Genomic DNA, 27313 nt, shown 5'->3' with positions numbered 1-27313 from the left:
ATCACTGTCCTTTGTTTAACCTGATTGCTTGGTAATGAGCACTGATGATCTGCTGATGTTTCTAAGGGCTGACTGAAGATACATGTTCAAGGGCTTGTAATGCCTGGGAGATTTTGCTTTAATGAGCATTGATGGTAGATAGCTATTAGCTACTATGCTCAGGTTGAGGTTGGAGAGAAACAGTCTGGAGGAAAAAATGCTGTGATTTGCAGCTTAGTGGAACTGGCAGCCCTTTCTCCAGCAGGGCTACTAATACATGCAGAGACGTTCTTACCCCTTGGACTTCGTGGCCTAGGTCCAGGGCCTCAACACCCCCTGGGGACCCCCAAATCCTCTTTAGTCTGTCCTGGGTGGTGTGGTCACTCAGCGGAGCATGATGATGCTGAATTTGCAGGGGAGGGAGGGCATCCAAAGGCTGTCCTGGGTGGACAGGCTCCAGAACACATGCTGGGAAGCATCCAGATTAAACATAGGAAGCTGCCTTATACTGAGTCAGACCATAGGTCCATCTAGCTCAATATTGTCTACACAGACTGGCAGCAGCTTCTCCAAGGTTATAGGCAGGAGTCTCTCTCCGCCCCATCTTGGAGATGCCAGGAAGGGAACTTGCTCTTCCCAGAGCGGCCTCCTCATCTTACACTGCTCACAGGTCAGACCCTGCTTAGCAAAGGGGACAATTCATGCTCACCACTTCAAGACCAGCTCTGTGGAAATACATTCCACTCACACAAGGGGGAGGAATAATTTTTGCCCATTTTTTCTCACCCTTTTGCCCCTCATCCCCTCAAGCTGCCCCAATCCCAGACAAAGCAGCAACGTGGGCAGATTAAACTGTATTAGATACATTCCCTGGCTTGATTATCATGTAGGGTGACTAGGCCCACATTGCAAAAAAAGTAAAGAAAAGAAAAGAGGGCATTAAAAAAAAGAGAGAGAGGACATGTTTTCCCCCAAAGAGGACTGCGCTCTGACCTAGAGGGCATATGGCCACTCTAGATCAAGCCACTCTAGATCAGGCCTAGTAGCTAACAAGGCCGGCCCATTCACTAGGCAAACAAGGCCGTCACCTAGGTCACCAGCTGGGGAGGGGTACCGACGGCCCAGGCCACATGCCAGCCCCATAGGCTGACAGGGATGAGTGAGGGAGCAGGCAGGCAACTGGGTGACAGACCAAGCAGGCACTCCCCATCCCTGTCACCTGCCTGCCCCCGTGGGCTGCTCCCTTGGTGGGCCGTCCCTCCTGCCACCAGCCTGCCGTGGCACTTTAGGATTCTGCTCTGCAGCAGAAGGGAGCAGCCTGCCATGGCAAGGAAAGAAAGGGGCAGGCAACAGGTATGGGGGGCACTTGCTCGATCTCTTCACCGTGGCCGGCCACCACCACTCTGGCCGTTGACCCAGTGGTGTCGCTAGTGGAAAGGCAGCCCGTGTTCCTCCCGCTGGTGGCCCCAGCATGTGATGCCCATGTGCGGGATGTCATGTGTAGAGAAGGGGTGTCCCAATCACTGGAGGGCCCGCCCAGCCCTCCCCATTGCATTTCCAGCCCACGTTATGACGCCATGTACAAGGAGGGCATTGGCAGCCCTTTTCATTAGTGGCCTGGGTTCTTTGAAGCCTACCATGCAATGGTGGCTCCACCCCTGTGCTGACCAGCTGCGACAGGTTCTAATGGTGTCGCTGCGCATGGCAGCATCATTAAAATGTCCTGCAGTGAACAGCCAGCAACAGAAGTGGGAGGAGAGCTAGCGGGCCATCTCCATCCCTGTTGCTCTTCTCGCTGTAGCAGGCGGAGACACCGGCAGGATGGAGGACGTCCCTTCTTTTCATCATGGCAGGTGAGGATAGAGAGCAAGTGGGCGAGTGATGGGGATGGGGAATACCTGCTCAGTCCATGGCTTGCCCACGGACTGCTCACACTCACCCAACGGGAGGCACCCAACTATGTGGGCAAAGGGGGCGTTGTACAGGCGTGTGGGGCACCTGCTTCACCTGGGGCTCCCTGAACCCTTGGGCTAGCCCTGGCAGCTAACTTGCATGCCAGCCAGTTTGGAGGCACAAGCTAAGCCAATACCACTGTAACATGTGTGTGTGGGGGGGTTGGTTTGCCATGCGCTGGGTGAGCAGCAGCTTGTAACCCTGCGACATTCAAGAGCCGGACATTATAGATACTCTGTTGTACTTTTTTTAAAAAAAACTTATTAATTTATTTTTATTTTTATATTCCATTCTTCCTCCAAGGAGCCCAGAGTGGTTTTGTGTACATGGCTTTTGTTTTTCTCCTCAAAACAACCCTGTGAGCTAAGTTAGGCTGAGAGAGACAATCAATAAAAATTTAATGTGGGGGGGGGGAGTTAGGCTGAGAGAGATGGGACTGCCCCAGAGTCACCCAGTGGGTGACTGAATGGGGATTTGAACTCAGGTCTCTTCAGTCCTAGTCCGACACTCTAACTACTACACCATCACCCACCTCTGCACATGTCTACAAACCCTCAAAGTTTGGCCTGGAATCTCCAGGAATCAGCAGCAATCTCCAGGTGAGGACTGAAAGCAGTTCTGGAGATTATAATGGCTTGATGTTGTGGAACGAATTGTGGGGAGGGTTTGGGGTTTTTTTTTTAAGACTCCAAGAATAGCTGCAGTCAGAGCTGCCAACCCTAAGGGGATCTGTATTCATTGTAGGCAAGAAGCTTTGCATGGTGGGGAAGAGCCAGCCAGGGCAGAGTCCCTTGTTGTTGACAACAAAAGCAAATGTGTCTTGTGGGAGAGTGACAGGGGTCAGCATACCTGCCAAGGTATGCCTGCAGAAAACAGAGCCAAAATGCATTGTCTGGGAAGGATGCGAGTCTCTGTCAAATTCTCCTAACTCAGAGTCGCTTTTAAATATGCATTTTCCTCATGTTTGTTTTTCTAATTTGGTTTTCAGTTTTTGAAAATATCTCTGTTATGTAAACTTTTTTGTATTTCATAATAAGGGGAAACATATAGAAGTATTGGCTTTGATAAGCTGAAGACGGATTGTGTATGTTTTATAAGCTTTAGTGATACATTTAAGACTTGCTCCTGGAATCTTGGCTAAGTGCCTACCTGCAGTTCTAGAGACCATCCATTGATTATTTTCTAAAAGATAACTGCCAAAGCTCACTCCTTCAAGTGATCTGTATGGCCTGCCCCCATGCATAGGGTAAGCTGTGCAGTGCTTAATCATTGGGGAGAGAAAGGTACTATGCATATTTTTGGATGCAACCTTTTTTGTTTTTTCTCCCTGGTTTTAAAGTTACTTTCTGGGATTAAGCCCTGGAGAGTTTTGAGGATCCCTTTCTGTCTAGGATCCCTACATTGCACTCTACTACTACTACTACTACTACTACTACTACCATTAATATTTATATACTGCTTTTCGACAAAAGTTCCCAAAGCAGTTTAGATAGATAGATAGATAGATTGTAAAAAATGGCTCCCTGTCCCCAAAGGACTCACAATCTAACAAGGAAACGTAAGATTGACACCAGCAACAGCCACTGGAGGGATGCTGTGTTGGGGTTGGATAGGGCCAGTTGCTCCCCCCCCCCCCGCTCAATAAAGAGAATCACCACTTTTATAAGATGCCTCTTTGCTCAGTTAGCAGGGAAAGTGTTTGGTTCACTGTAGACCAGCAGGTGCTGGGCTCTTTGCTTGTGAAGGATCCTTTGCTATCTAGGACTCCCACATTGCACTGCAAGCCAATGGGAATTTGGTCCTTTGCTTGTGGTGTGGTGGAACTTGCTCCTTTCCTTTGATCCTTCCTCCATTTTTTAAAAAATTGCAATCCACAAGGCCAGGTAAATATAGATCAATGAGATACCTGCATTGAAATTAGAAACGTGAGTTTCTGAAAGCAACCTCCATGCCTCTTGGGAGCAATTCAAAAGTCTCTCAAAGTCGGACGGCTGCTCCCCTCCCCAAACCACGAAAGGCTGTCATGCAAACGCCCCTCATTCAGGCGATGCCTTTCCTGTAGAGCTGGGAGCCAGCCAGAATTTCTGGAGGCCATGGCAGGGCAGGACTGCTGCCTCCTGTGCACTTTTATGAAATACACCCACAGAGGAACCTGCCTTGGCTCCAGTCTGCCAAATCAAAGGCCTTGAAGTTGCCCTGGAGGGACACACTCACCCAGCATTCCAAAATGTTCAAAGCAGACCTGGCAAATTTAAAGGCGCAGGAGACATGTTTATAACCCAGCACTGCACAGATAAGTCTTCTAAGACAAGTGACGCTCTGTAGGAAGGAGGGGTTTGGTTTCCCCTACAGTATATGTGGTTTGGCTTGCTTGCAGGAGTTACCTGGACCTAGGTCCTCTGCAAAGACTACTCTGCAATACACCTACTTTTTGCTTGTGGCACACTGTAACCTGGATTGCACAGACTAATCTGTTGGGGTTACTAGGTGCTTTGGGCTCATTACTGGAGCAGGATGGAAAGGCCTTTTGTTCCCTTCCAACAATACGGTTTTACAACTGGAGTGTTATATCACTCGTGTGTGTGTGGTGGGACCCTTAGAGACAGTTTGGAAGGTGCAGCTCATGCAGAATCCCCCATGCTCCTCCAACAACAATTATTTATATACTGCTTTTCTAATTATTTTTCTGCTTTTTTCTACTGCTTTTTCTTTTTCTCTGTGTAAACTGTTTCTAAAGCAGTTTACACAGAGAAATAAATAAATAAGATGGATCCCTGTCCCCAAAGGGCTCACAAACATAAGATGGACAGCAGCAACAGTCACTGGAGATACCATGCTGAGGATGGATAGGGCCATTTACTCTCCCCCTGCAAAATAAAAGAGAATCACCATGTTAAAAAGGTGCCTCTTTGCCAAGTTAGCAGGATGTGACACTCCACACTCCTACCGCGCACACACGCAGGCCATGGAGGCACCTTCTTGTAGAAAAGCATTAAAAACCCAGGAAGTTTTCCACACCTGTCTTTTATTTTACATCTCCTCCAGAATGGAGGTGTGTGTTCCCATATCAGCCAAATTTACCCCCAAGTCCCTGTGGGCTATCAGGGAACACTGCACACACAATTCAAGTTTTTCACTGCATGTTACGAGTGTAGCATGATTGCTATCCAGGGTAAATAAACCCAATTTTTGCATTGGTTTTTTGGGGGGGCAACTTCAAACTCGCAGTAAACCCGCCTGCTGTCTGGGAAAGCTCCAGGAGATCCTATTCATAGATCTACCACATCCTGTCTAATTTGGCCTTGAGAGAAGAGCTAAGCAATGAAGGATCCAGAGTAAGAGCATCTCTTGAAAGAACAGCAATACCCAAAGTCCTGTCTTGTTTGCTTGTGTAATCTTAGTGGGAATGGATCCTGTATTCTCTCTTCCCCGGCTGTCCTTGTCCACTATGGAGTGAATAGGACTTCTTGCATGGTAAGGAAGCAGGAGGTAGCAACATTATGTAATCCCCTTCTTAAAATGTGAATCGGGAGTACTGGTTATATTCCCTCTAAATCAACATTTCCCAGTCAACATTTAGGCAGCACACTGGACACTGGCAGGTGTGCTATGCTGACTCACTCTGAGTCAGCTCCAAAAGCCGGGAGTTTAAACCTCCCACTTTTGGAAACAACTTGCCTCATAATGCATCAGGAAGGCTGTGTGCCTCCTTGTGCATAAGGGAGCAAGTCAGCTCTAAAGGAGGGGAGGTAGAACCTCCCACTTTTGGAGCTGACTCATCCCATAATCCATAATGCTCCAGAAGGGACATGTCCTTCCCAGTGCATTATGGGCAAGTCAGCACAGCACACACTGGCCAGTGTAAGAAAGTAAGAAAAGAAGGAAGGAAGAATTGCCTGACAGGGAAGCAGTGTGCCCCAATTATTATTATTTTTAATCTAAGTATGCCCTAGGATAAAAAAAAAGGTTGGGGAACACTGCTCTATATGACCTCTATAGAAATACTGGGCACTATTTGCTTGCCATAATATTAAAGGGAACACAGCTTTCCCTTCAGAGATGCTGAGCTGTCTGGTCAAGTCAGAGGCCCTGACAAAAACTCAGCTCTTGTAATGATGGTCTTGGTTGATGATAAGATTGCTTAAATAACTATCTTCACTCTAGACCTAGAACAGTTTTAATAGCCATTCCACCCACCGCCCCCAGGAGCCCTAGGAACTCCAGTTCAGTAAAAGGGTCCGGGGCTAACGAGTGAATTTTCGACATCCTCACCAAACTACAGTTCCCAGGATCCTTTGGAGAAAGTCATGACATCTTCTATATATATATTGCTCCTAGGCATACCCATCGCTAATCCCATGCGTGGCAGCTCTCACGGGAGTTTGCGATTGAGCTGCTGATTAACGAGGGGGACAGCAGGCGGGGGGGGGAGATGCGGCAGCCTGGCGAATGGCTGGCCATGAGGGGGAGGGGGAGAGAGGCCGCAGCCCGGCAAGCCACTGGCTGCCGGAGAAGGGGGGGCAGAGAGAAGCAGCGGCCCGGTGAACTGCTGGCCACCAGCAGGGGAGAAGTGAAGGGGGGCAAAAAGAAGCTGCGGTCCGGTGAATGGCTGACCGCGGGGGGCGGGGGGCGGGGAGAAGCGGTGGCCTGGTGAGCTGCTGGTGAGCTGCTGGAAAAGCGGGGCGGGGAGGGGCAGAGAGAAGCAGCAGCCCAGCAAACTGCTGGCCGCCAGTGGGGAAGAAGGGGGTGGTGGAGAGAAGCAGCAGGCTGGCAAACGGCTGGCCGTGGGGGATAAGTGGGGGAGGGGTGGAGAGAAGGGGTGGCTGCTTCTTCCTCCCCGCCCCCCGCGGCCACCGGGGGAAGATGAGATGGGGGCGGACACAGTCTGGGGCTGAAGGGGGGAAGCACGAAAAGATGATGATGATGATATTCATATCCCGCTCTTCCTCCAAGGAGCCCAGAGCAGTGTACTACATACTTAAGTTTCTTAAGATGGAGGGAGACAGGGAGAACTGTCGGCGCAGATGCTCTACACCAGGTCAGCTAGTTTAAACTGTTATATAACCAATACAGGGTTATGGCATGGATATACCCTTAGATCAAAAGGACATGCACTGCAGATCAGTTTTATGTCTCTGCCCTTCTTTCTACAGTGATTTCTCACAGGTTCCCAGTTCAGATCATATTCCTAAGCATCTTCTAAAATCAAATCTGGACTTCGTATTGCCATAGAGAACAGCAATTGAATTATTTCACATCCTGCAAAAATTCCCAGCTCTTATCTAAATAAGCATTTCTTACTGAGTAAGCATCTGAGAAAGTATTTCTTACTTAGGTGCTAGCAGAGGAGTCAGGATCTTGCAAGGACTACTCGTAAAAACCTTAGATCTGATCTCTGTCAACCAGCTGAGGTTTATCATTATGTATCTTGATGAATTTTCAGGAGGAGCAGAGATTTTGCTGGAGTTCTGCCTCAATCCAGTTGTTCAGCTTTTCCAAGGTTTAGTTTGGTTAGCTTGCTGAGGAGCTGATCTTGCAAAGTGTTTGGAGTCCAAGGAAGCTCTGCTCTTTCACAGGTAAGTCAAGAAAACAGATTTCCAAGAAGATTGTTCAGGAAACATCAAGGGATAAAAACTAAACAGGACCAAGGCCAGTCATGAGTTCATTGGACCAAGGCCAGATTTCATAGTGGGAAGGGATCTGCAAGGAGGAGAACTGACAAGTGTGCTTGCAAATTCTGGCTGATTGTGCGATTAAGACAACCTTTTGCAAGAGAATGCATTTCTGTCCCTTGTGTCTACTTTTGGGAGCAGCTAATATTGTTGGAGAACCAACATATAATTTTTGCTTGTTTGGCATCAAAGGAGCATCCTGAAACATGACCTTCCTGGTGACGTCCCTTCTTCTTCCCAATGAGCAATGACCCGAGTGACCTCTGGATGAACAGTCCAGGAGGGACGAAGAGAGATAATTAAAAGCGACAGGCCTGTGATCACAGACCAAAGGTGAAGCCCAGGTAGGGCGAGGCTAGTACAAAGACCCTTTTCAAGAGCGGGTGTGACTGCTGAGATGGTCACAGGTGGGCCGGAGTTCATGCAGTTAAGTAGCTTAATTCTCAATGGGAAGATGAAGGCAGGGCAGGGGGTACTTAGTTCTCCCTCCCCTCCCTGACACCCCACATTCATCCCGCAGGTGAAATCCACAATCCGTTCCAGGCACTGAAGCCATAAACCAAACTGAAGGACGGAATTCTTTTCATTGAAGGAAGGTAGGATGGCATTCCTGATAGAAAGTGAGAACCGCCCAAATGCAGCCTTTCCCACAACAGGTGTTAGACGTAGGCTTTTCTTATTTTTGTTTGTTTGTTTGTAGGTCTGTTGGCTTCTAGTCTCCTTATCACAAAGATGCAGAAGGACAATTGCTGAGTCCAGGCTGGCCTGTAAGTCACGTATCTCTCCACATGTCCAAGAAGCTTGAACTCCAGCTGCAGAGAATCTATGTGTAGTTTTTCAGGCCTAATTCTCACTATGAGCAGTTGAGGTAAAAAGCTAGATTCCGGATTGTATCACTTCAGATTATGGGTGGGGTGGGGCCCCATGTGATTAAATGTTCCTCCATTAAAAGGGCCAGTTCAGATGATACTGTCCCTGTCCCAAGCGATTAGGAAGGGGATGCCCAAGCAATTGGGAAGGGGACACATCCTCTGTGGATATCCCTCCCAACACCGTCTTGGCATGTCCCTTTATCATGTGTATGGAGGAGAGTTCATCTGAATGTCCCCTCTACACATGGTTCAAATACTTAAGCAAGTATTGGAGCACATATAGAGGGGTGGTTCATACAAACATCCCCTCCACATGCCATAAGGAACGTGCCAGGAAGGTGGGATGTCAACAGAGGATGTCCGAATGGATGTGAACATAAGAACAACCCTGCTGGATCCGGCCCAAGGCCTATCTAGTCCAGCATCCTGTTTCACACAGTGGCCCACCAGATGCCTCTGAGAAGCCCACAGGCAAGAGGTCCGGGCATGCCTTCTCTCTTGCTGTTGCTCCCCTTCAATTGGTATTTAGAGGCATCTTGCCTCTGAGGCTGGAGGTGGCCTATACTAGCATAGTAGGTATTGATAGACTATCCTCCATAAATTTGTCTAAGCCCCTTTTAAAGCCATCCAAGCTACTGGCCATCATCACCACATCCTGTGGCAGAGAATTCCATAGATATGCACTGTGTGAAAAAGTACTTCCTTCTGCTGGTCCTACATTCCCTGGCATTCAGTTTCATGGGATGACTCCTACTTCTGGAGTTGTGTTGTGAGAGAGGGAAGAATTTCTCTTCTGTGCTGTTGGAGCGTCCCTTTCCTGATTGTGTGGGCAGGGATAGTATCATCCAAACTGGTCCTGTAACATTTCTTTATAGTCCTTCCTGGTCAGGGACAACCAATGGCTGACCAGAGTGGGCAGAGTCATTCTTGAATTTAAGAACATACACAACTCAGGGACCAGCCCTAACTATAACAGGTACTTCACCACATAGAGTAGCAGCACCTGATGTGGGTTCCGGACTCTAGTACCAGCAGCTCCTAACACTAGGCAACCCAACAATAACACACCAGTTAAAATATGCAATACTGTATAAAGAACGTTGCACAACTTATTACTATTACTTATGTAGCACTACTAGCCTGCCAAGTGCTTTGGACACAGAACAGTTACGAGAGGAAGGTCATGAGCATGTGTGGGTGGTAGTCAGCTTGGCTGTATTAATGGGACATAAATAGTGCTGCTGTGTGTGGTGTTGGGTCTGACAGGCATGTTGACCCCTATATGCCCTCTCTCAGACAGAGTTCTGCCATAACAGCAGGGAGCTCCAGGAGAGGAGAGCGGGTCTTGTGGTAGCAAGCATGACTTGTCCCCTTAGCTAAGCAGGGTCTTCCCTGGTTGCATATGAATGGGAGACTAGCACTGCAAGATATTTCCCTCAGGGGATGGAGCCGCTCTGGGAAGAGCAGAAGGTTTCAAGTTCCCTCCCTGGCATCTCCAAGATAGGGCTGAGAGAGATTCCTGCCTGCAACCTTGGAGAAGTCACTGCTAGTCTGTGAAGACAATACTGAGCTAGATGGACCAATGGTCTGATTCAGTGTATGGCAGCTTCCTATGTTCCTAAATGTTGGAACACTGACCGAGATATCTGCTGTTGTGTTGGAACGGTCGGACCTGGGGCTGAGTAGAGGCTAGGAGAGAGCATACTCAAAGCCCTCAGCCTCACTTACATCTGTGTAAAAGGTATTTTAAAAATCCTCAAACAGTCCTGGGGATTGTATGAATCATAGGGGTTTTTTTAGCCTACTTTCCTTAAGGAAAGTAAGCTTATGAGGTGAATGTGTGGTGTTTGTGCATGTGTGTGTCCCTATCAACTTCACAATGCCTGGACCAATATGAACTAAATTTGCTACAGCTGTAGGGACACATAGGGACACCTCAATGGAGTAGTCTGTGATGATGTCATCCACCCCATTCAAGATGGCGGACATGTGAACATTTGAGGTGCAAGTGGGCTAACTTGTGGAACATCTATCTGATTTAAACCAAATTTGGTTCCATTGTAGTAAGTGGCACATAGGGACACCTCAGTGGCATAGTCTGTGATGATATCATCCACCCCAATTCAATATGGTGGAAGCATGGATGTTTGAGGCACAAGTGGGCTAACTTATGAACTGCCAAACCAATTTGAACCAAATTTGCTACAGCTGTTGGGACACATAGGGATGGCTCAGGGGCATAGTTTGGAATGATGTCATCCACCCCAATTCAAGATGGCAGACAGGTGAACATTTGAGGCACAAGTGGGCTAACTTGGGGATCGCCTAACCGATTTGGAGGAAATTTTGTGTATTTGTAATGAGTGATACAAAGGGACACCTCAATGGTGTAGTTTGTGATGATGTCACACACCCCAATTCAAGATGGTGGACACATGAATGTTTGAGGCACATGAAGCCTAATCTGTGAACCATCTAACTGATTTGAACCAAATTTGTTACAGTTGTAAGAACACATACTGGCACCTCAGTGGCATAGTTTGTGATGATGCCATCCACTCCAGCTCAGGATGGCAGATGAGTGAACATCTGAGGTGCAAGTGGGAACCAATTTAGACCAAATTTGATACAGCTGTAGGGACACATAGGGACAGTTTCTATTTACATAATCAGCTGTTTGCTTTTCACAGTGTCATCCTGTCCTCTAAAATGTTCTACTAGATTGCATGAAAAAATTGCAACATTCTCAGAAAATGATCAGGCAAGTCTCCAGGGCAATGGAACTGTAGAGACAAGCAGAAGTGCTTGATGCTGCTTCAAAATAGTTTGGTGGAGGGCACAATGGATTCACTTGATTCCCCCAAAATGTGGAATCTGTCTCCACTCTGTGCATGCTCCCAGGTCTCTGGCATGGTAGCATTCCTCATACAGCTGTTCTTTATTGTATTGTGGAATCTACAATATTGCTTTGTCTGTGGATCACCATAATTTCTTGTTGGAGACTAGTTGAAAAACTTTGAAATGCTCAGTGGTGAAGCATCTGCTTTGCATGCAGAAGGCCCCAGGTTCATTCCCTGGCATCTCCAGGTGGGGCTGGGAGAGACTCCTGCCTGAAACCTTGGAGAAGCCACTGCCAGTCAGTGTAAACAATTCTGGACTAGATGGACCAATGTTCTGGCCTGGTATAAGGCAGTTGCCTGTGTTCCTATGTTTCAGGGCCAAGCTACACCAATATACACAAATGTCATTTGCTTTCAATCATTCTATTTTGAAACAGTTTTTGTTATGTGTTTGTTCTTGAAGGCTAAAAATGAAGCAGAAAGGGGTCAATGTTCGTTCATTCATTCATTCATTCATCATATTTTTATACTGCCTGATATGTACATCTCTAGGTGGTGTACAAAATTTAAAATATTTAAAAGCCAACACATTAAAATAAACGAGACACAATAAAAACAATAGTATAAAACAGTTATTTAAAAAATTATTAAAATTCTAATTAGCTGATTTATCAGCCGAAGCTGATAAAAAGCACTCCTGGCCGCTGCCTCAACCTGGGAAACCAGGGAGAGCTTTGGGTCCAGGAGCACTCCTAAGCTACGTACCTGATCTTTCATGGGGAGTGTAATCCCATCCAGAACAGGCAGATCAAAATCATCTCTCGGGTCCCGACCCCACACAGTCAGTACCTCAATTTTATTTGGAGTCAACTTCAGTTTATTATCCCTCATCCAGCCCATTACTGCCTCCAGGCAGGCATCTAGGGAATATATGCCATTTCCTGATGAGTTGGACATGGAGAAACAGATCTGAGTGTCATCAGCATATCAATAACACCCTGCATCAAACTTCCAGATGATTTCTCCCAGCAGTTTCATGTAGATGTTAAAGAGCATTGGAGACAATATGGAGCCTTGTGGAACACCACACTATGGAGTTCCAATGTTAACTTCTTCCCACTACAACATGCTTAGCTAAATTTCTTCATAGCATCCAGGGCTACCCAAATCTTGAGCTCAGGGCTACCTGCTGTATGCGCAAGAGCCACTGGGTAGAACTGACTTCTGTTGTGCTGGTGGCCAAGTCTTCTGGCTCCAAAGACCAGGTCTATCAACCACTTAACAGAAGAATGGAGTGTTCTGCCAATAGCCAGGTCTACTGAGTCCTGGAGTCCTCATCCTCATCCTCATTCAGGAACTAACAAGTAGACCTGGCTGCCTTCAGTGCTGTGAAATCATAGGCTTTGCTGGATTTGCATATGTTCCAAGTAAGTCTGAAAAGTGTAGCCATTCAAGACTGATTCTTACATTGGGTTGGTTCAGATGTTACTTTTGTAGCCTCCATGATTAAAAGGGGGAGGCACTGAGAGCATGTCTGTCTGTCTGGATATCCTGATGTCCTCCCAGCAATTTTTTTTTGTGGGGGGGTGGGGTGGGGGTTAGTCCAAATTGTCACTGTATATGTGATCCAAATATCTATTTGGTGATTTGGATGAACCGTGCCCCTCCCTCCACACACATGATAAAGGAACATACTGGGAGGATGTCATAACCTCCGCAATAGATGTCAGGGTAGGAGGCACATCCCCATTTTAATCATATGGGCTGGGAAATGGCCATTATGGCCACCATGATGGAGCAAGAAGTGTCTTTGAAGTTTCTGTCACAGCTATTTGCATCTTTCACAATGCAAGCTGCTGTTGTGGAAACATCAACCTTTAGCTCTTCTTCTCCTCATATTTTTGATGTGGTTTCATGGCCCACCTGAAAGCACTATCATCATTAGCACTGATCTCCAAATCACTGTTTAAGAACAATTGTCCTACATAGGGATGGGGTCGTAGCTCAGTGGCAGAACCTCTCCTTTGTGTGCAGAAGGTCCCAGATTCCATCCCTGCCATCTTCAGGTAGTGCTGGGAGAGATTCCTGCCTAAAATCTTGGAGAAGCTTCTACCACTCAGTGTAGACAATAATGAACTAGGTGGACTAATCATCTGATTTGGTATAAAGTGACTTTCTATGTTCCTATCAGAATTGCTCAGCTATAGAAGGGGTGGCCTATGGAAGTATGACTTATGGATCTTTGTCCTTGAAGTCTTTTTAAAAATTATTTTTAAGGAAAATATGGGACATACACCTCTTAGGGATACATTAGAACAGGGGTTCTCAAACTTGGGTTTCCAGATGTTGTTAGACTACGAGGCTATTCTCACGATGGAGAGAAACGGAGCTAAGGGAGCCCAGCCCATTTCCCCTCCATTGTGAGAATCACCGGGCGAGCGAGCAAGCTCAGTGGTTCAATGGCAGCTTGCCCGCCTAAGAACCCCTCCCCTAAAATGAAGTTAGTGGAGCACTCGCTCCGCTGACCCCATTTTACTGATCGTGTGCTGCTGCCGCATGGAAACACAAGTAGACCCCAGATTGGGAGGCTACAACAAGCATCCTGGCCTCAGGGGTTTCCCCAGAATGCCCTGCGCATTCGTGTGGGGCATCCTGGAACTTCTGGGAGCCAAGCGGTCCCCGATCCCCGCCACCCCTACCGGCTCTGTGATGGAGGCAGCAGTAGTCGTGTGGGTGACCAATCCAGCCACCCAGAGACCGCTCTCTGCTTGTCTGCTAAGTCCGCTCTCCCCACCAAGCCCGGTTAGGCCCCACACGTTGATCGTGTGTAGAGCCTCTACAACACCCATCATCTCCAGCCATGGTGACCTTCAGCCATTGTGGATGAGGATGATGGAAGTTGTAGTCAAAGCAACATCTGGGGACCCAAGTTTTGAGAACCTTTGCCTTACACAGAAATCCTGCCTTTGGGCAGCTGGTTGAAGTCGAGGAACTACCAGGTGGGAAGAGAGCTGATCTTGTGGTAGCAAGCATGACTTGTCCCCTTAAGCTAAGCAGGATCCGCCCTGGTTGCATATGAAAGGGAGACTAGATGTGTGAGCGCTATTCCCCTTAGGGGATGGAGCCACTCTGGGAAGAGCATCTAGGCTCCATGTTCCCTCCCTGGCAACATCTCGAAGATAGGGCTGAGAGAGATTCCTGCCTGTAACCTTGGAGAAGCTACTGCCAGTCTGTGTAGACAATACTGAGCAAGAGGGACCTATGGTCTGACTCAGTATATGGCAGCTCTGTTGCCAGATTTGGCTTTTTTTAAGCCAAACTTTGGGTTACGGCCCATTTGACCCACAAGTATACCCCTTAGGTTTTGGCAACAATGGCAGCTTCCTATGTTCCTATGTTCCAGGTGTCCCCTCCAGTGTTGATGTTTTGTCCTGGTATATCTCTAATGGATTCTTTCACACTGAGACTCTTTCAATCCTTTTCTGCTTCATCATCACTCTCTGCTAGCACTAGGCAAAGCTCATGACACCAAAGACAGCAGCAAGCAATGCAAACTCTGACGCCGCCAGTTTCGGAATCCATTCGAGTTTCCATCACTGTCAAGCTGGAGAAATGTCCGAGCAGGCACAAGTGCAAAATTATTTCCATGCCTCTGCAGTTGAAAGAATCTGAAGCTTTTAGGGTGCATATGCCCACTGCATAGCTCGTTAACAAATTGGGGCAATTTGCGGCGATTAGTGAAGAATTCACATATGGTACCCAGCCAATCTGGCTGACCAGTTCCCTCCTGCATGCTATTAAGTGCCATTTACTTTTGATGGAGGCCATTTGTCTTTGTTGTTTGTTCTGGCATGGACGGTGACAGATCCTTGGCCAGCTATTGGTCAAGACTCCCTCGCTGTGACTTCATCATCACCATCACACGGGTCAAAGGGCAAAGCAAGAGATGAATGTCAAGCTTGTTACCAGCTGATGAATGTTCCCAGTGAGCCTTGCCAAACCAGGCCGGCTGGAACCATTGGCAGCCATTTTGTTTCTCACATTGGACTGCCTCCAGTTAAGGAGGTGACCATTATGACAGCTTCATTCCTGGAAGCCAGCCCAGGTTAATAGAAATAGGGTGTTGTGCGTCATGCTTGTTATTGCAGATCAATAACCCTTGATTTGGTGGACGGGGAATTCCAGGGTGTTTTGCCTACACATTCCATATCCCAAATGTGAATGTGAAGGCAAATCCCATATTGAAGAGACCGCCTTTTCTTTTACATTGCTACAGAAACTCAGGGAGCAACTGAAGACCTTTAAAAAACCCCATTCATGTAGTAAGGGGACACAGAGAATTGTTTGGGGGCAATGCAAGATTTTTGGTTACCCCAGATGTACAGAACTTTCCTTCTCTGGAGACCTGCTAGAGTCTGGGCATCTTTCACCATTGTTGTAGACTTCTTTATGTGAGTTGGCTTCTAACAAGGCTAAGGCAGCTATGGGCTTGCATTTTAACATTTGATGTATTGTTGCATGTTTATCCCACCATTTCTCCAAGGAGCCAAAGGCGGCATCTCCCTTCATTTTATGCGCATGACAACCCTGTGAGATGGGCTATGCTGAGAATGAGTGACTGGCTCAGGGTCTCCGAGTGAGCCAAGCAGAGCTCTGGCTTCTCTGGTCCTAATCAGGTATTCTAGCCACTACACCATACTGGCTTTTTAGCATTTGTTCGTTTCAGTTTATGAACTGTATACATTATGATTGGCTAATATCCAGATTAATGCTGCATTAATGTAATGAACAAATCTGCATCTATGCATGAGTTGCGTAGCTGAACGGATGTTCAGAGCTGCAGAATCCCTGTGGTCTTGGTCCACTTGTCTAACAAGGATAGCAGAACGCTTTGCATCATTCCCTACAACATATAAGGATGGAGGAAGAGGTTTCTTAGCAGAAGATGCACCACAGGTTGTGCAAGCACAGCCTGGGGTACCTGTACAACACTAGTCTGAAATGCAGGCACTCAGCTTAGCAGAACTATTTAGCACAACATCCTCCAACTAGGCTGGATCACAAAATCCCAGCTTAGCAAAAACAAGTCATGCCACATCCTTGCACTAGTGCAGCGCTAGACTGGATGTCAGGCATTGTAGTCTTCCCTTCTCCCCCAGAAGCCTCTGGGACAGCACAGAGTATAAACCTAAAAGTGTGATGCTTGCTTTATTTGCAATATCTGAGAAGCCATCCTGCATTGAGGGCCTTCTTAGGACAGAATGGCAAGATATCAATGTGAGGTTTTACACACACACACACACACACACACACACACACACACACACACACACACTTTTCTCATCAGTTTCATGACAGATCCATCAAATGGATCCATCAAGTGGAGCCAGCGTGGTGTAGTGGTTAGAGTGCTGGATTAGGACTGGAGAGACCCGAGTTCAAATCCCCATTCAGCCATGATACTTGCTGGGTGACTCTGGGCCAGTCACTTCTCTCTCAGCCTAACCTACTTCACAGAGTTGTTGTGAGGAGAAACTTAAGTATGTAGTACACTGCTCTGGGCTCCTTGGAGGAAGAGTGGGGTATAAATGTAATAAATAAAATAAAATAAATTGCCCCCCTTCTGCAAATCCACTGGACTTCTAATGCCAAATGGAGATGGCTACCATTGCTCAGTAATGACACTGTGGGTATACAGGATTCTGTCTCTGTGTGTATGTGTCTGCCTGGAGTCTGAACAATATTGTCTCCTTGTAGTCTATCCAAGATCCAGGGTTCAAATTGGCTCTCTGAATCATAACTGGAAGGCAGCGGCACTGGAATCCACCCTTCACCTTGACAATGGGTATAATAACCCAAAGAAGCCAGCACTGACACTATGGCCAAATTCTCACAAACCAGATGAGGTGATGAACCTGTGTGAGTTGCACCACTATAGAGTGAGAGGCTCACATGACTGCCTGCTCTTTCATCAAAAAACATTCCTTCCTTGCCCATGAACAATATGATGTCAGGGAGAAGAGTTCTAGCCTAGCTTTCTCCCTAATGCTCTAGTTCTCTATCTTCAGGGGATTTTTAAAAAAAAAAATAGAGAGGAGCATACAAGCATGCAAGCCCCACCTGTAGTATAAAAGAGTACAGCCAAGATGCAGGCTTTCCACTTCATCTCCTGTTTGTGAGAACGAATGCTATGACTCTTGCATTTGTCACACAGGCTCAGCACTGCACCCCCAGGCACAACCACCGCAAACATTCCAAAAAGGCAATAAAAACGGTGCCAATTGCACAGAAGGATCCACATCACAAGGTAAAATGGCATGGACATTCTTTGTGCATTTGTACCAGCTTTACACATAAGAGTGTGGTCAGCCAGTCACAGAGGAACTGTGTGCCATGAGCTGGTCTTGTGGTAGCAGCAAGCATTAATTGTCCCCTTTACTAAGCAGGGTGTACCCTGGTTTGCATTTGAATGGGAGACTACTTGTGAGCACTGTAAGATATTCCCCTTAGTGGGTGGGGCCACTCTGGAAAGAGTGTCTGCATGTAAAAAGTCCAAAGTTCCCTCCCTGGCAACTCCAAGACAGGGCTGAGAGAGATTCCTGTCTTGCAACCTTGGAGCAGCAGCTGCCAGTCTGGGTAGACAGTATTGAGCTAGATGGGCCAATGGTCTGACTCTGTAGAAGGCAGCTTCCTATGTTCCTATCTGAAGAACCACAGTGTTCTCAAGAGTCAAAAACAAAGCTGAAGACAGGATGAGCCCTTTTGGGCTAGAACTGCACTGAATGTTTGCTGGGTTTGATCGTAGAAGTGAAAGGAGTGCTGTGGGCGGGCAAAATATTTTCCCCACTCAAAACTCCTTAATTGTTAGAAGCTTCATTGGTTGTTCTGAACTTGTTTGCTGCTGTTGTTTCCTCATCTGCTGCTGCTTCAACACACACTTTCCCCTAATAATGATCGGGTCTTTTTGCCGGTGAATTGGTACTGTCATCCCAATTATTCAGGGATCACATCAGGAGGGAAATGATGTCATCACAATGTAACCAATCAGATTCAGGTAAAAGACAATCATGGAGTTGGATGGAGTCTTATAGGCCACCTAGTCCAACCCTGTTGTTGAACTACAACTCCCACCTTCCCCAGCCAGCACAATTAATTGTGGCTGGGGATGCTGGGAGCTGTAGTCCAAAAACAGCTGAAGGGCCAATTTGAGCATCCCCAACAGATAGTTGTTAGAGGTGGACAATGCTCTGGGTTCCCTGCACTGAGCTGGGGGTTGAAGTCGTTGGCCTAGTCATCCTGAAAGCCACCACCAATGGAAAGCCTCAACACTAGGTAATAAAAGTACAGAGGCTAAAGGCCCATTCACACATTATGTTCAACACTTGTATAACAAGTATACAGGCACAGGTATAGTATACAGTCATTCACATGCTAGGTTGAATGTAGGTACAGAAGGACACTTCCTGTCTCTCTCATGCATTTGAAGGGCCAGCTGCGTTTGCCAGGTTCACTTTTAAAGCGAATACAGCCAGGTACAAGTCATTCACATGTACGAGTGTACAGACATCTGTATATGTGTACAGAATAATGTCTGAATCGGGCTTGTGTGATGATGCCATAGAGAGTAAGCAAATCAGCTTTCAGGAAGCATTGCTCTCACTCTCAAAGCGTGAACACTTACATGTCCTTTTACTGATAGAGGGATGCTTTCGGATGCTACCAAAAATGTTGATTATTTTTCTAATACCTTGCGCATCCAGAGGGAAGAATCTGCATGGTTAACTACAGTGGCAGAGAGAGGGTGAGCGAAAGAGCAGGATAACATGCACCAGGACTTCAGGTCAAGGAGCGCCACAGAATTTAGGGCCCTTTTGAATTTCTTGGAAACCTGCTCTTTGGTCCATCTGAAGGGCAATTGAGACTATTTAGAGAAATAATAAATTGAAGGCTAATTACAGCCAGCTAGGGGGAATTTCTCCTAGGGTGGAATTGGAGCCAGACGCAAGGAGGTCAACCAACAATTGAGTGTCTTTTTGGTTTTGCCGCCAAGTGTCTCTTTCTCCCATCCACGGGTGAACCTTGAGTGCAGGGGTTTAAGCAGAATTAGTTCCAAAATCTTTTGGGGGGAAATGGTTACAGGGTTGGCAGGTGTGTGCCACAGCAGGAAGCCCAGACTGGGGCCATGTTCTGATCTCAACAAGTATACCTCACAGAATGATATTGTGTGTCCACAGACAGAGAGGAAATTTGTAGGGATGTGCACAAAACTCGATTCGGATGCTGAATCACAGCACATCCCTTTAACACAGAGGAGAGTAGGTCCATACCTGCTCCTCCACTGCTTGCTGCCACTTCCTTAATCGTAGCCCCTGTATAATTGCACACCAGCAGTGTTTCCCCCCAGCTGCTCCAGCGCAACGCTGGCATGCACCCCCATGGGATGTTGGGTTCTCACGACACTAGAACCAGGGGTCGTCCTATGAAACTGAATGCCGGGAAATTTAGGACTAACAAAAGGAAGTACTTTTCCACACAGTACATAATTAATCTATGGAATTCTCTGCCACGGGATGTGGTGATGGCCACCAGAATGGATGGCTTTAAAGGGGGCTTAGACAAATCCAAGGAGGACTGGTCGATCAATGGCTACTAGTCTAATGGCTATAGGCCACCTCCAGCTTCAGAGGCAAGATGCTTCTAAATATCAGATGCAGAGGCAAGCAACAGCAGGAGAGAGGGCTGGCCTCACCTCCTGCCTGGGCTTCTCAGAGGCATCTGCAAGACACAGGATGCTGGACTAGATAGGCCTTGGACTGGATCCAGCAGGGCTGTTTTTATGTCCACTAAAACTGTAATGCTTGGAGGGCATACACTTCATGTGCACCACCAAAAAATGCATCAGGGGAATCTAGGCCAATTGCAGTTTTTTGCAGAATTTTCCCAAGGCTCTTTCCTAACCGATGAAGACCTTCATGGTCTTTCCAAAGCTCTTTCCCAACCCATGAAGACCTTCTCCAAATACAGGATGAAAATAAAGCTGGTAAAGCTTATGTTTAATTTTCTAATATTAGGTTTAAACAAGTATGACCTACTACAAAATATTCCCATATATACCCCTGATGGGCATGTGTTACCTGTGCCTGTGGCTGATCATGGTGAAAAAACAGAAGTTAACAACAAAGGCAGAAGTGCCCACTCTAACTTGGGTTTTTCTTCACATGCAAATTCTATTTTTTTTTCTGTTTTGGGTGGTGGTGTGGTGGTTTGTGGACCAGCCTCCTGGTGCTCAGTCCCAGCTCTTTTTCAAACCCTTTCCCCCTCAGAAGCATGGTGAAATGGCTGGTGAGAAAACAAAAGACGATTTAAGCACCTCCCCACCCCCCTGAGAAGCAGAAGATGTTCTGACCATCTTGAGGGAGTATTCTTCAAGCCGAGAACTTCCCTGCTCATTTTCTTCAAGCCTTCCATTCTCCTTGCTCACCACAGAGTTCCACTGGCCCTGTCCACTTGCTTGTCTAAGAGCACTCTGCCTCATTCTGTCCCATTGATTACCAGTGTGTGTGTGGGGAGGGGGCAGTTTGGGTTTTTAAAAATAAAAATTCCCTTAGGTGTTTTTATTCAGATGATTTAAACACCGACTAATCTGTGGATCACTCCAAGTCTGCCAGTACCTCCCACTTGCCGGTTCTATGTCCGTAAGGACCATAACACTTCCAGCTCTTTCGGAAATCGTCTATAGATGAGAACATAAGAACTTGCTTGCTGGATCTAACCAAAGTCCATCTAGCCCAGTAGTCTCTTCCAAACAGTAGCCAACCAAGGGCCATGGAGAAGCTGACCATGAGGGCAACAGCCATCTCCTGTAGCTTTCCCTCAGGACCGAATGCAATACAAGGCTTCTCTACACGCCTTGGCTGTTTTGGTTTCAGGCCCAGCTGAGCCTCAGAATGGGAGCAAAGGGGTTCTAGCACCTTCAACCTTCACCTCCCACAGCTGCTTGCCTTCCTTCAGCCTCTGTTCACCTCTCAAGCTCTCTCCAGAGTCTAACTACAGCAGCCTCACCATGGACTCTGCTGTCCTTATATACCACACCTTGACTTCCTGGACCCGCCCCTTCCTCCCAACTTTTCCCTATATGAGCTTCCGTTGCCCTCTCTTTATCCCCTTCTTCCATACGTAGCAGCCCTTGTTTACAAAGCAAGCCCTTTCCAGCCCATTCCAGCTACCTATTTCCCCATGGCCACACCCAGCCAAGTAAGCCCTTGGCTTGAAAAGCTGCTGCCCGGCTGTGTGAATATGTCGCCTCCAGGGCAGGACGTCTGACACTCATGTGCAATGGCAGCCCAAGAACCTTGTGCACCTGAGGCAGGACAACAAATGCCACCCTCCTTGCACACACCCTTCTCACCCGCTCTTCGGAGCCCGATTATGACATGCTAAGGCCATAAGCGATGTCAAGCTTAAAAGGTCCCCTAGCATTGCAAATATACACACAATTCTAACAAAACAGGTAACAAAAATAGAAGTAATAAAGCTCGATCTTTACATATATCCATGGCAGATGCAATGCAAAACAACAAAGATAGTTGTCTTGCAATGTGCCCATTTGCATTAGAAATACCTTTAAATGAAAAGACATGATTTTCTCAGCAATTGCGAAAAATTTCTCATTAGGGGTGTGCACGGAATCACTCTGGGTGGTTTGGTTCACGTTCAAACCACACTTGAACCAATCCGCCTGGTCCATGAGCCAGTTTGTTAGAACCTCCCAGTCCGTGAGCCCCCTAGGTCCCACTGGCACTCCCCCCGTCAGAGTGGGCTTGTGGGGGCCTGGTTAGTCTCCTCAGTGGTGGCAGGGTGGCAGCAGCTCCCCTAACCTCCACCGACGTTCCTCCCCATCAGTGTGGCCTGGTGTGGGCCTGGTTCAGGTCCCTGCTGGCCCGCACTGATTGTGGGGAGCACCGCTGGGGGCTAGGGGAGCTGCCATTACCTTGCTGGGGAGCTGTGCTGCTGCCGCCGCCCATGAGGTAACCTTCTGCCTGCCCCCTCCCTGCCCTTTATCAACCTCGTAGGGTTCCCCTGATGATTGTAGAGGGTAATCCTTACTGGATTCCCCTTTGCAAGCCATTTTGCAAGCAAAGGATTCCCCTGGTGCTTGTAAAGGGGAATCCTTACCGAATCCCCCTTTGTAAGCACTAGAACCAATCGAACAGGGCCGAACCGGTTCAATCCAAACCAGGCCTGGTTTTGCTCAGACTTGGATAAGCACCCCCCTTTTGGAAGGCTGGTCCAGTTCACGCTTGAACTGGTCAAACTGGGCCAGTTTGAATAGAACCTGGTCTGATTCGAGCCAGTTCACACATACTTCTAATGTACAGGTTCTGTGCATTAAGTTTAGCATACAGATTTATAAACGCGACATGAGTTTATACATAATTATATATTTATTTATAAATGTATATACATATAAATTTTTGGCTTATCAGAACAATAATGCCTGTTTTAGATTATCTTCCCCTTTCTCCTTCTTTTTGAACCAATTCTTTAAAAATAAAATGTGACATTTAGTCTTAAAATCAAAAATCAGAGTCCCCTCATAATGTGAGGCCCTAAGCTGTAGCTTACTTAGCTTGTGCCTAAATCCAGCATTGCCCCTCTTTTCCTTTCTTTAAAGTGGGAGAGGACAGGAGGGCATCTTTGTTAGGGCCCAGTAAACTGCTGCCTGAGGCAACCGCCCCACCTTGCCTCCTGGAAGGGCTGCCCCTGCTCATGTGTGCATGGAGTTTCCACCTAGTGACCAAAGCTGGCTAACATGATGTGCAGCATTACGGAGACCTCACACTGTGCCCTGGGGCTGATGCAGAGGGTATCTCCCTCCATATGGTTGTGAATGGGGACAATTGTGGAAGCACTGTTAGCACAAATTGGGGCGGCTGTCCAAGTCCGCAGCAACCCTGGGTTGCAGCATTATGTCTCCATAGCCCCGTTCACATGCTATATTCAACACTCCCATCATCCCGAGACACATCATCCCCTGCCACCATAAATTGTAGCTAGAGATGGTGGGAGTTGTAGTTCAGCAACATCTGGAGTACCACAGGTTGGGAATCCCTGTTCTGGTGTTTGTTCCTTAAGCACAAGAGTGCACTTTTAATCAAAACTAGCTGGGCTGGGCGCAGAGCATCTGCACCTCTAGTTTGTTGCGTGTCGCCGTGCCCCCCCCCGTTGTCGCCATTTTGTTGTTCGCCCATTGCCACCTCCTTCTTCCCTCACCTGCCTGTTTCTGCCTCATTCTTCCCCCCACCCTCTGTGGCCTCCTTCTTCCTCCATCCGCCCGTAGCCGCCTCCTCCTCCCCCCATCCTCGCCACCTTCTTCTGACTGCTGCCACTGCCATTTTCTTGGCGCCATTCCTACCCCGCCACTGCCGCCATTTATTCCCCTCCCACCCATCCCGTGGCTAGCCTGTCCGGCAGCTCCCCTTGGTGTCTCTCACAAGAGCTGCCACGCATGGAATTAGCCACGGGTATGCCTTAGAGAATTAAATATATAGATAATAAATAATAATATTGGATGATATAATCAGCAGCAAGTGACAAAAAGCCAGTGGTAATCTCTCTCTCCCCTCCCCAGCAACATTCTGCCTTTTAAATTTTACCTGTAAATGTTTTTCAGGTTTAAGCACCTTCCCTATCCAGCATTGCAGTTGCCTATTGGGCCTGATTTCAACAGCCTGGTCCATTTCACTTCCCTGCTTTGGACAACATAAATTAAATTTTAAAAACTTTGCAACAATTAATTTTGCCCACCCCCTGGCAAACCCTTTGCTAGAGCATTGGAGGAGGGTTGCCCAAAAGAAAAATAAGTGTCTTTTCATACTCAAATGACATTATCACATGGAATAACCTGGAATCTAGCACCTAAACATAATAAATTTAGTTATTATTGTTAGCCCCTTTGAAGGATCCCCCCCCCATGAAGATCAAGCAAGATATACATGTTCAAAATAAATTAAAAATAAAATCATTCCAAAATCTCATATCTGAAACATTGCTGTTTGGAAACTGAAGTTATTTTGGCCAAGTTCTTCTTCCCTTTTTGAGATTCCACATTTCTTCCCCCTCCCCTCACATCTGAACCTTACTTACCATCAAAATCAAAATTAGAATGAAAAACATCAAGGTACCTTATGGCACCAAATTTCATGGCCAAAGAGTAGATTGAAATGGGTATTTTTCTTCCATGTGTTCTTTTCTTGCTTTGCAGCTGCCAGTGTTGAAACCAATCGCAATCTGACAGGCCGGCTGGTTTTATTTTTTTCAGCATATCTGCTTATCCCGTTCCCAGAGCTTGTGGTGGATGCATTATATATTTATCTCATTTTATCCATAACGACAACCCTGAGAGGTAGGTTAGGCTGAGGAATTGTGACTGCCCTGGGGCCAGCTGGGATGAACTGATGCCACAGAAGACTGAGCCCCCATGTAGAAGAGGGAAGAGAGAAATTTGGCAGGTACAGCTTTTCTGCACTGATCTGAGCAACTCAGGCCAACTTCAGGGCCAGTGTGGTGTAGGGATTAGAATTCCAAACTAAGATTTGGGATACTCAGGTTCAAATCTCCACTCGGCTATGAAACTCACTGGGTGACCGTGGGCCTGTCACTCTCTTTCAGCCTAACCTACCTTATAGGTTTTATGTGAGGATAAAATGGGAGTGGCCATGTACGCCACCACCCTGAGTCCCTTGGAAGAAGGGCAGGATAAACATGTAGAGAGCCAGCATGGTGTTGTTGGTTAGAGTGCTGGACTAGGACTGGGGAGACCCGAGTTCAAATCCCCATTCAGCCTTGCTGAGTGACTCTGGGCCAGTCACTTCTCTCTCAGCCTAACCTACTTCACAGGGTTGTTGTGAGGAGAAACTTAAGTATGTAGTACACTGCTCTAGGCTCCTTGGAGGAAGAGCGGGATATAAAATGTAAAAAATAAAAACAAACAAACAAATAATCACATAAATAACTGACCATCTCAGCTTATTTTGCTTGAAGCTGCCAAACATCTGAATGCAGCTCCTGTGCCTTAGACAGAAATTCAACAGGTGCCACTCTCATCACAGAAACATAGGAAGCTTATACCGTGTCAGACCATTGGTCCATCTAGCTCAGTATTGTCAGGCCTGCACAACGTAAAGCCCGCCACTCCAGATCCATCCTGCAGGGACTTTTTTGCTGGCCCCAGGAGTGTCCCAAGGTATTGTGGCACGTGAGGTGAGGTGCAAAATGCCACCTTTCCCCCATGGACTTGGTGGGGGGTCATCCCCTTTTCAAAACCGATCTTTGCAAGTGTTGGAAGTGCATGAGGGACAGGGAAGAATAAAGGTTGCCAGGAGCCTCCTCTTACGTTCTCATGCTATGGGTAACTAATAATTGCTTTCATTAACATTTTAATGAGAAACAGATAATTGCTTTCATTAATATTTTTAAGAATTATTAATGTGCTGAAAATTTATCTCGGCCCCTGAATACCAAGTCATGTTTGGTTCCAGCCCACCAGAGCATTTGACTTGTGCACCCCTGAAAATGACAGTCCAAGGTAGGAGTCTTTGCCAGCCTGACCCACAGACACCAGGGACTGAACCTGGGATGTCCCACAAGCAAAACAGACGCTCTACCACTGAGCTACGGCCCCATCACTGGCAGCCTAGTGGGAAGCACCTGTTGGATTTCACATCACCCTGTCTGGCAGCGGTTAAGGTACACAGGAGCCTGTCTCAGGCAGCTCTACTGCTCGGAAATGTGCACGCCAGCAATCCGAACACCACCCACGACCCGCCTACCCTCTGGACCTGTTGCCTTGACTCCCTTGCTCCCAAATCGGAGAATTTCAAAAGCCACGAGTCTGAATTAGCCCTGGAGGAGGCAGCTCTTTCAACTCCGTCCAAGGGGAGCTGGGATGAGCCGAGCTAGTCACGCAGCTGTCAGTCATTCCTTTGGAATGCAGACAGGGCTGCCCTGTGGTTAGAGTTTGCTCCACCCCAGAGACAGGGGCAGGCGCCCAGGTACCAGCACATACGCTTTGGGGACTTGGCCGGAGTTCCCGACGCCTGCCTTTAGCGGTTTAACCCTTCATTGCCTGCCAAAAGCTCTCCTTTCTTTTCCTTTTGTCTAGTAACAAAAGCTAGTACCAGCGTGTGTTCTTCTGAACTCTCATTGGCTCCAGCAGCAAGGTGGGTTAGAAACAAGAGAGGGAGGATTAAAGAATTGATGGCCAGTAGGTGGAGCTCTCTATTCAACACCAAACCTGCCTTCTCTTCGTTTGATGGGCCTGTGGGCGAGTTTGCAGGATCTGAAGCAGCTGTACTCCAGTGACACAGGAAGTCTAATACTCCTCAGAACCTTCCCAGCTTTGCTTGGTTCTTCAGGCCCTGATTGGCTCTCAGCCCAGCATTTTGATTGGCTGGGAACCCTGTATAAGTGCTTCCTGACACAACTCAACTTTAGGATTCTTTGCCTACAAGTCGGGACTACAGTACTTTGCTCTGCAGGCTAATTCCCAGAGAAAATTAGCTTCTGGACCATACTGAATAGTTACCAAATAAGATAACTTTTCCTGTTGGTTATATTAAAATCACTATTAAAACATAATTTATGTAGTGTTAATAAAGTTCCTTATGCAGGGAAAACTCTTGCCTCACTTATTCTCACAATGACATTAATCATATTTCTTAATAATTTAACTCTAAGTGTGCAAAAATGCTTTATTTATATATTTCATTCATCCTCAAATAACTCTATGAGATGGACCATTCATACTCTCATTTTAGAGAGTGGGGGGGGGACTGATGCTGAAACCTCACTCAAGGACCCCCACCCCCCCGAAGAGAACTCTGCACATGATCAGAACCTTGCTGCTTTTTAGTATTACTTCACTTCCTCCAACACTGGAGCCCAGAGATTAAAATGTTTGAAGGGCTAAGCCTTGTTGAGCCATGATCTCTGCCTA

General features: G+C 47.1%; 1 long non-coding RNA gene across 4 annotated transcripts; it reads left to right on the top strand.

Annotated features, from left to right (window-relative positions):
- Positions 1-591: 591 nt before the first annotated feature.
- On the top strand, positions 592-26915 carry LOC128328986 (uncharacterized). 4 transcript variants are annotated; one of them, XR_008309494.1, is made up of 6 exons: positions 592-1332; positions 7376-7508; positions 7797-7948; positions 8125-8200; positions 8305-8472; positions 26480-26915. It is a non-coding gene; the product is annotated as an uncharacterized LOC128328986 (long non-coding RNA). The 4 variants fall into 4 exon arrangements; XR_008309492.1 differs by having other exon boundaries at positions 592-1832; positions 8305-8371; XR_008309491.1 differs by having other exon boundaries at positions 592-1832.
- Positions 26916-27313: the final 398 nt, after the last annotated feature.

This window comes from Hemicordylus capensis, chromosome 6, assembly GCF_027244095.1.
Source record: "Hemicordylus capensis ecotype Gifberg chromosome 6, rHemCap1.1.pri, whole genome shotgun sequence".
NCBI classification, from domain to species: domain Eukaryota; kingdom Metazoa; phylum Chordata; class Lepidosauria; order Squamata; family Cordylidae; genus Hemicordylus; species Hemicordylus capensis.
The sequence above is the reverse complement of the archived record's forward strand: the minus strand, read 5'-3'. Positions and strand labels throughout refer to the sequence as shown.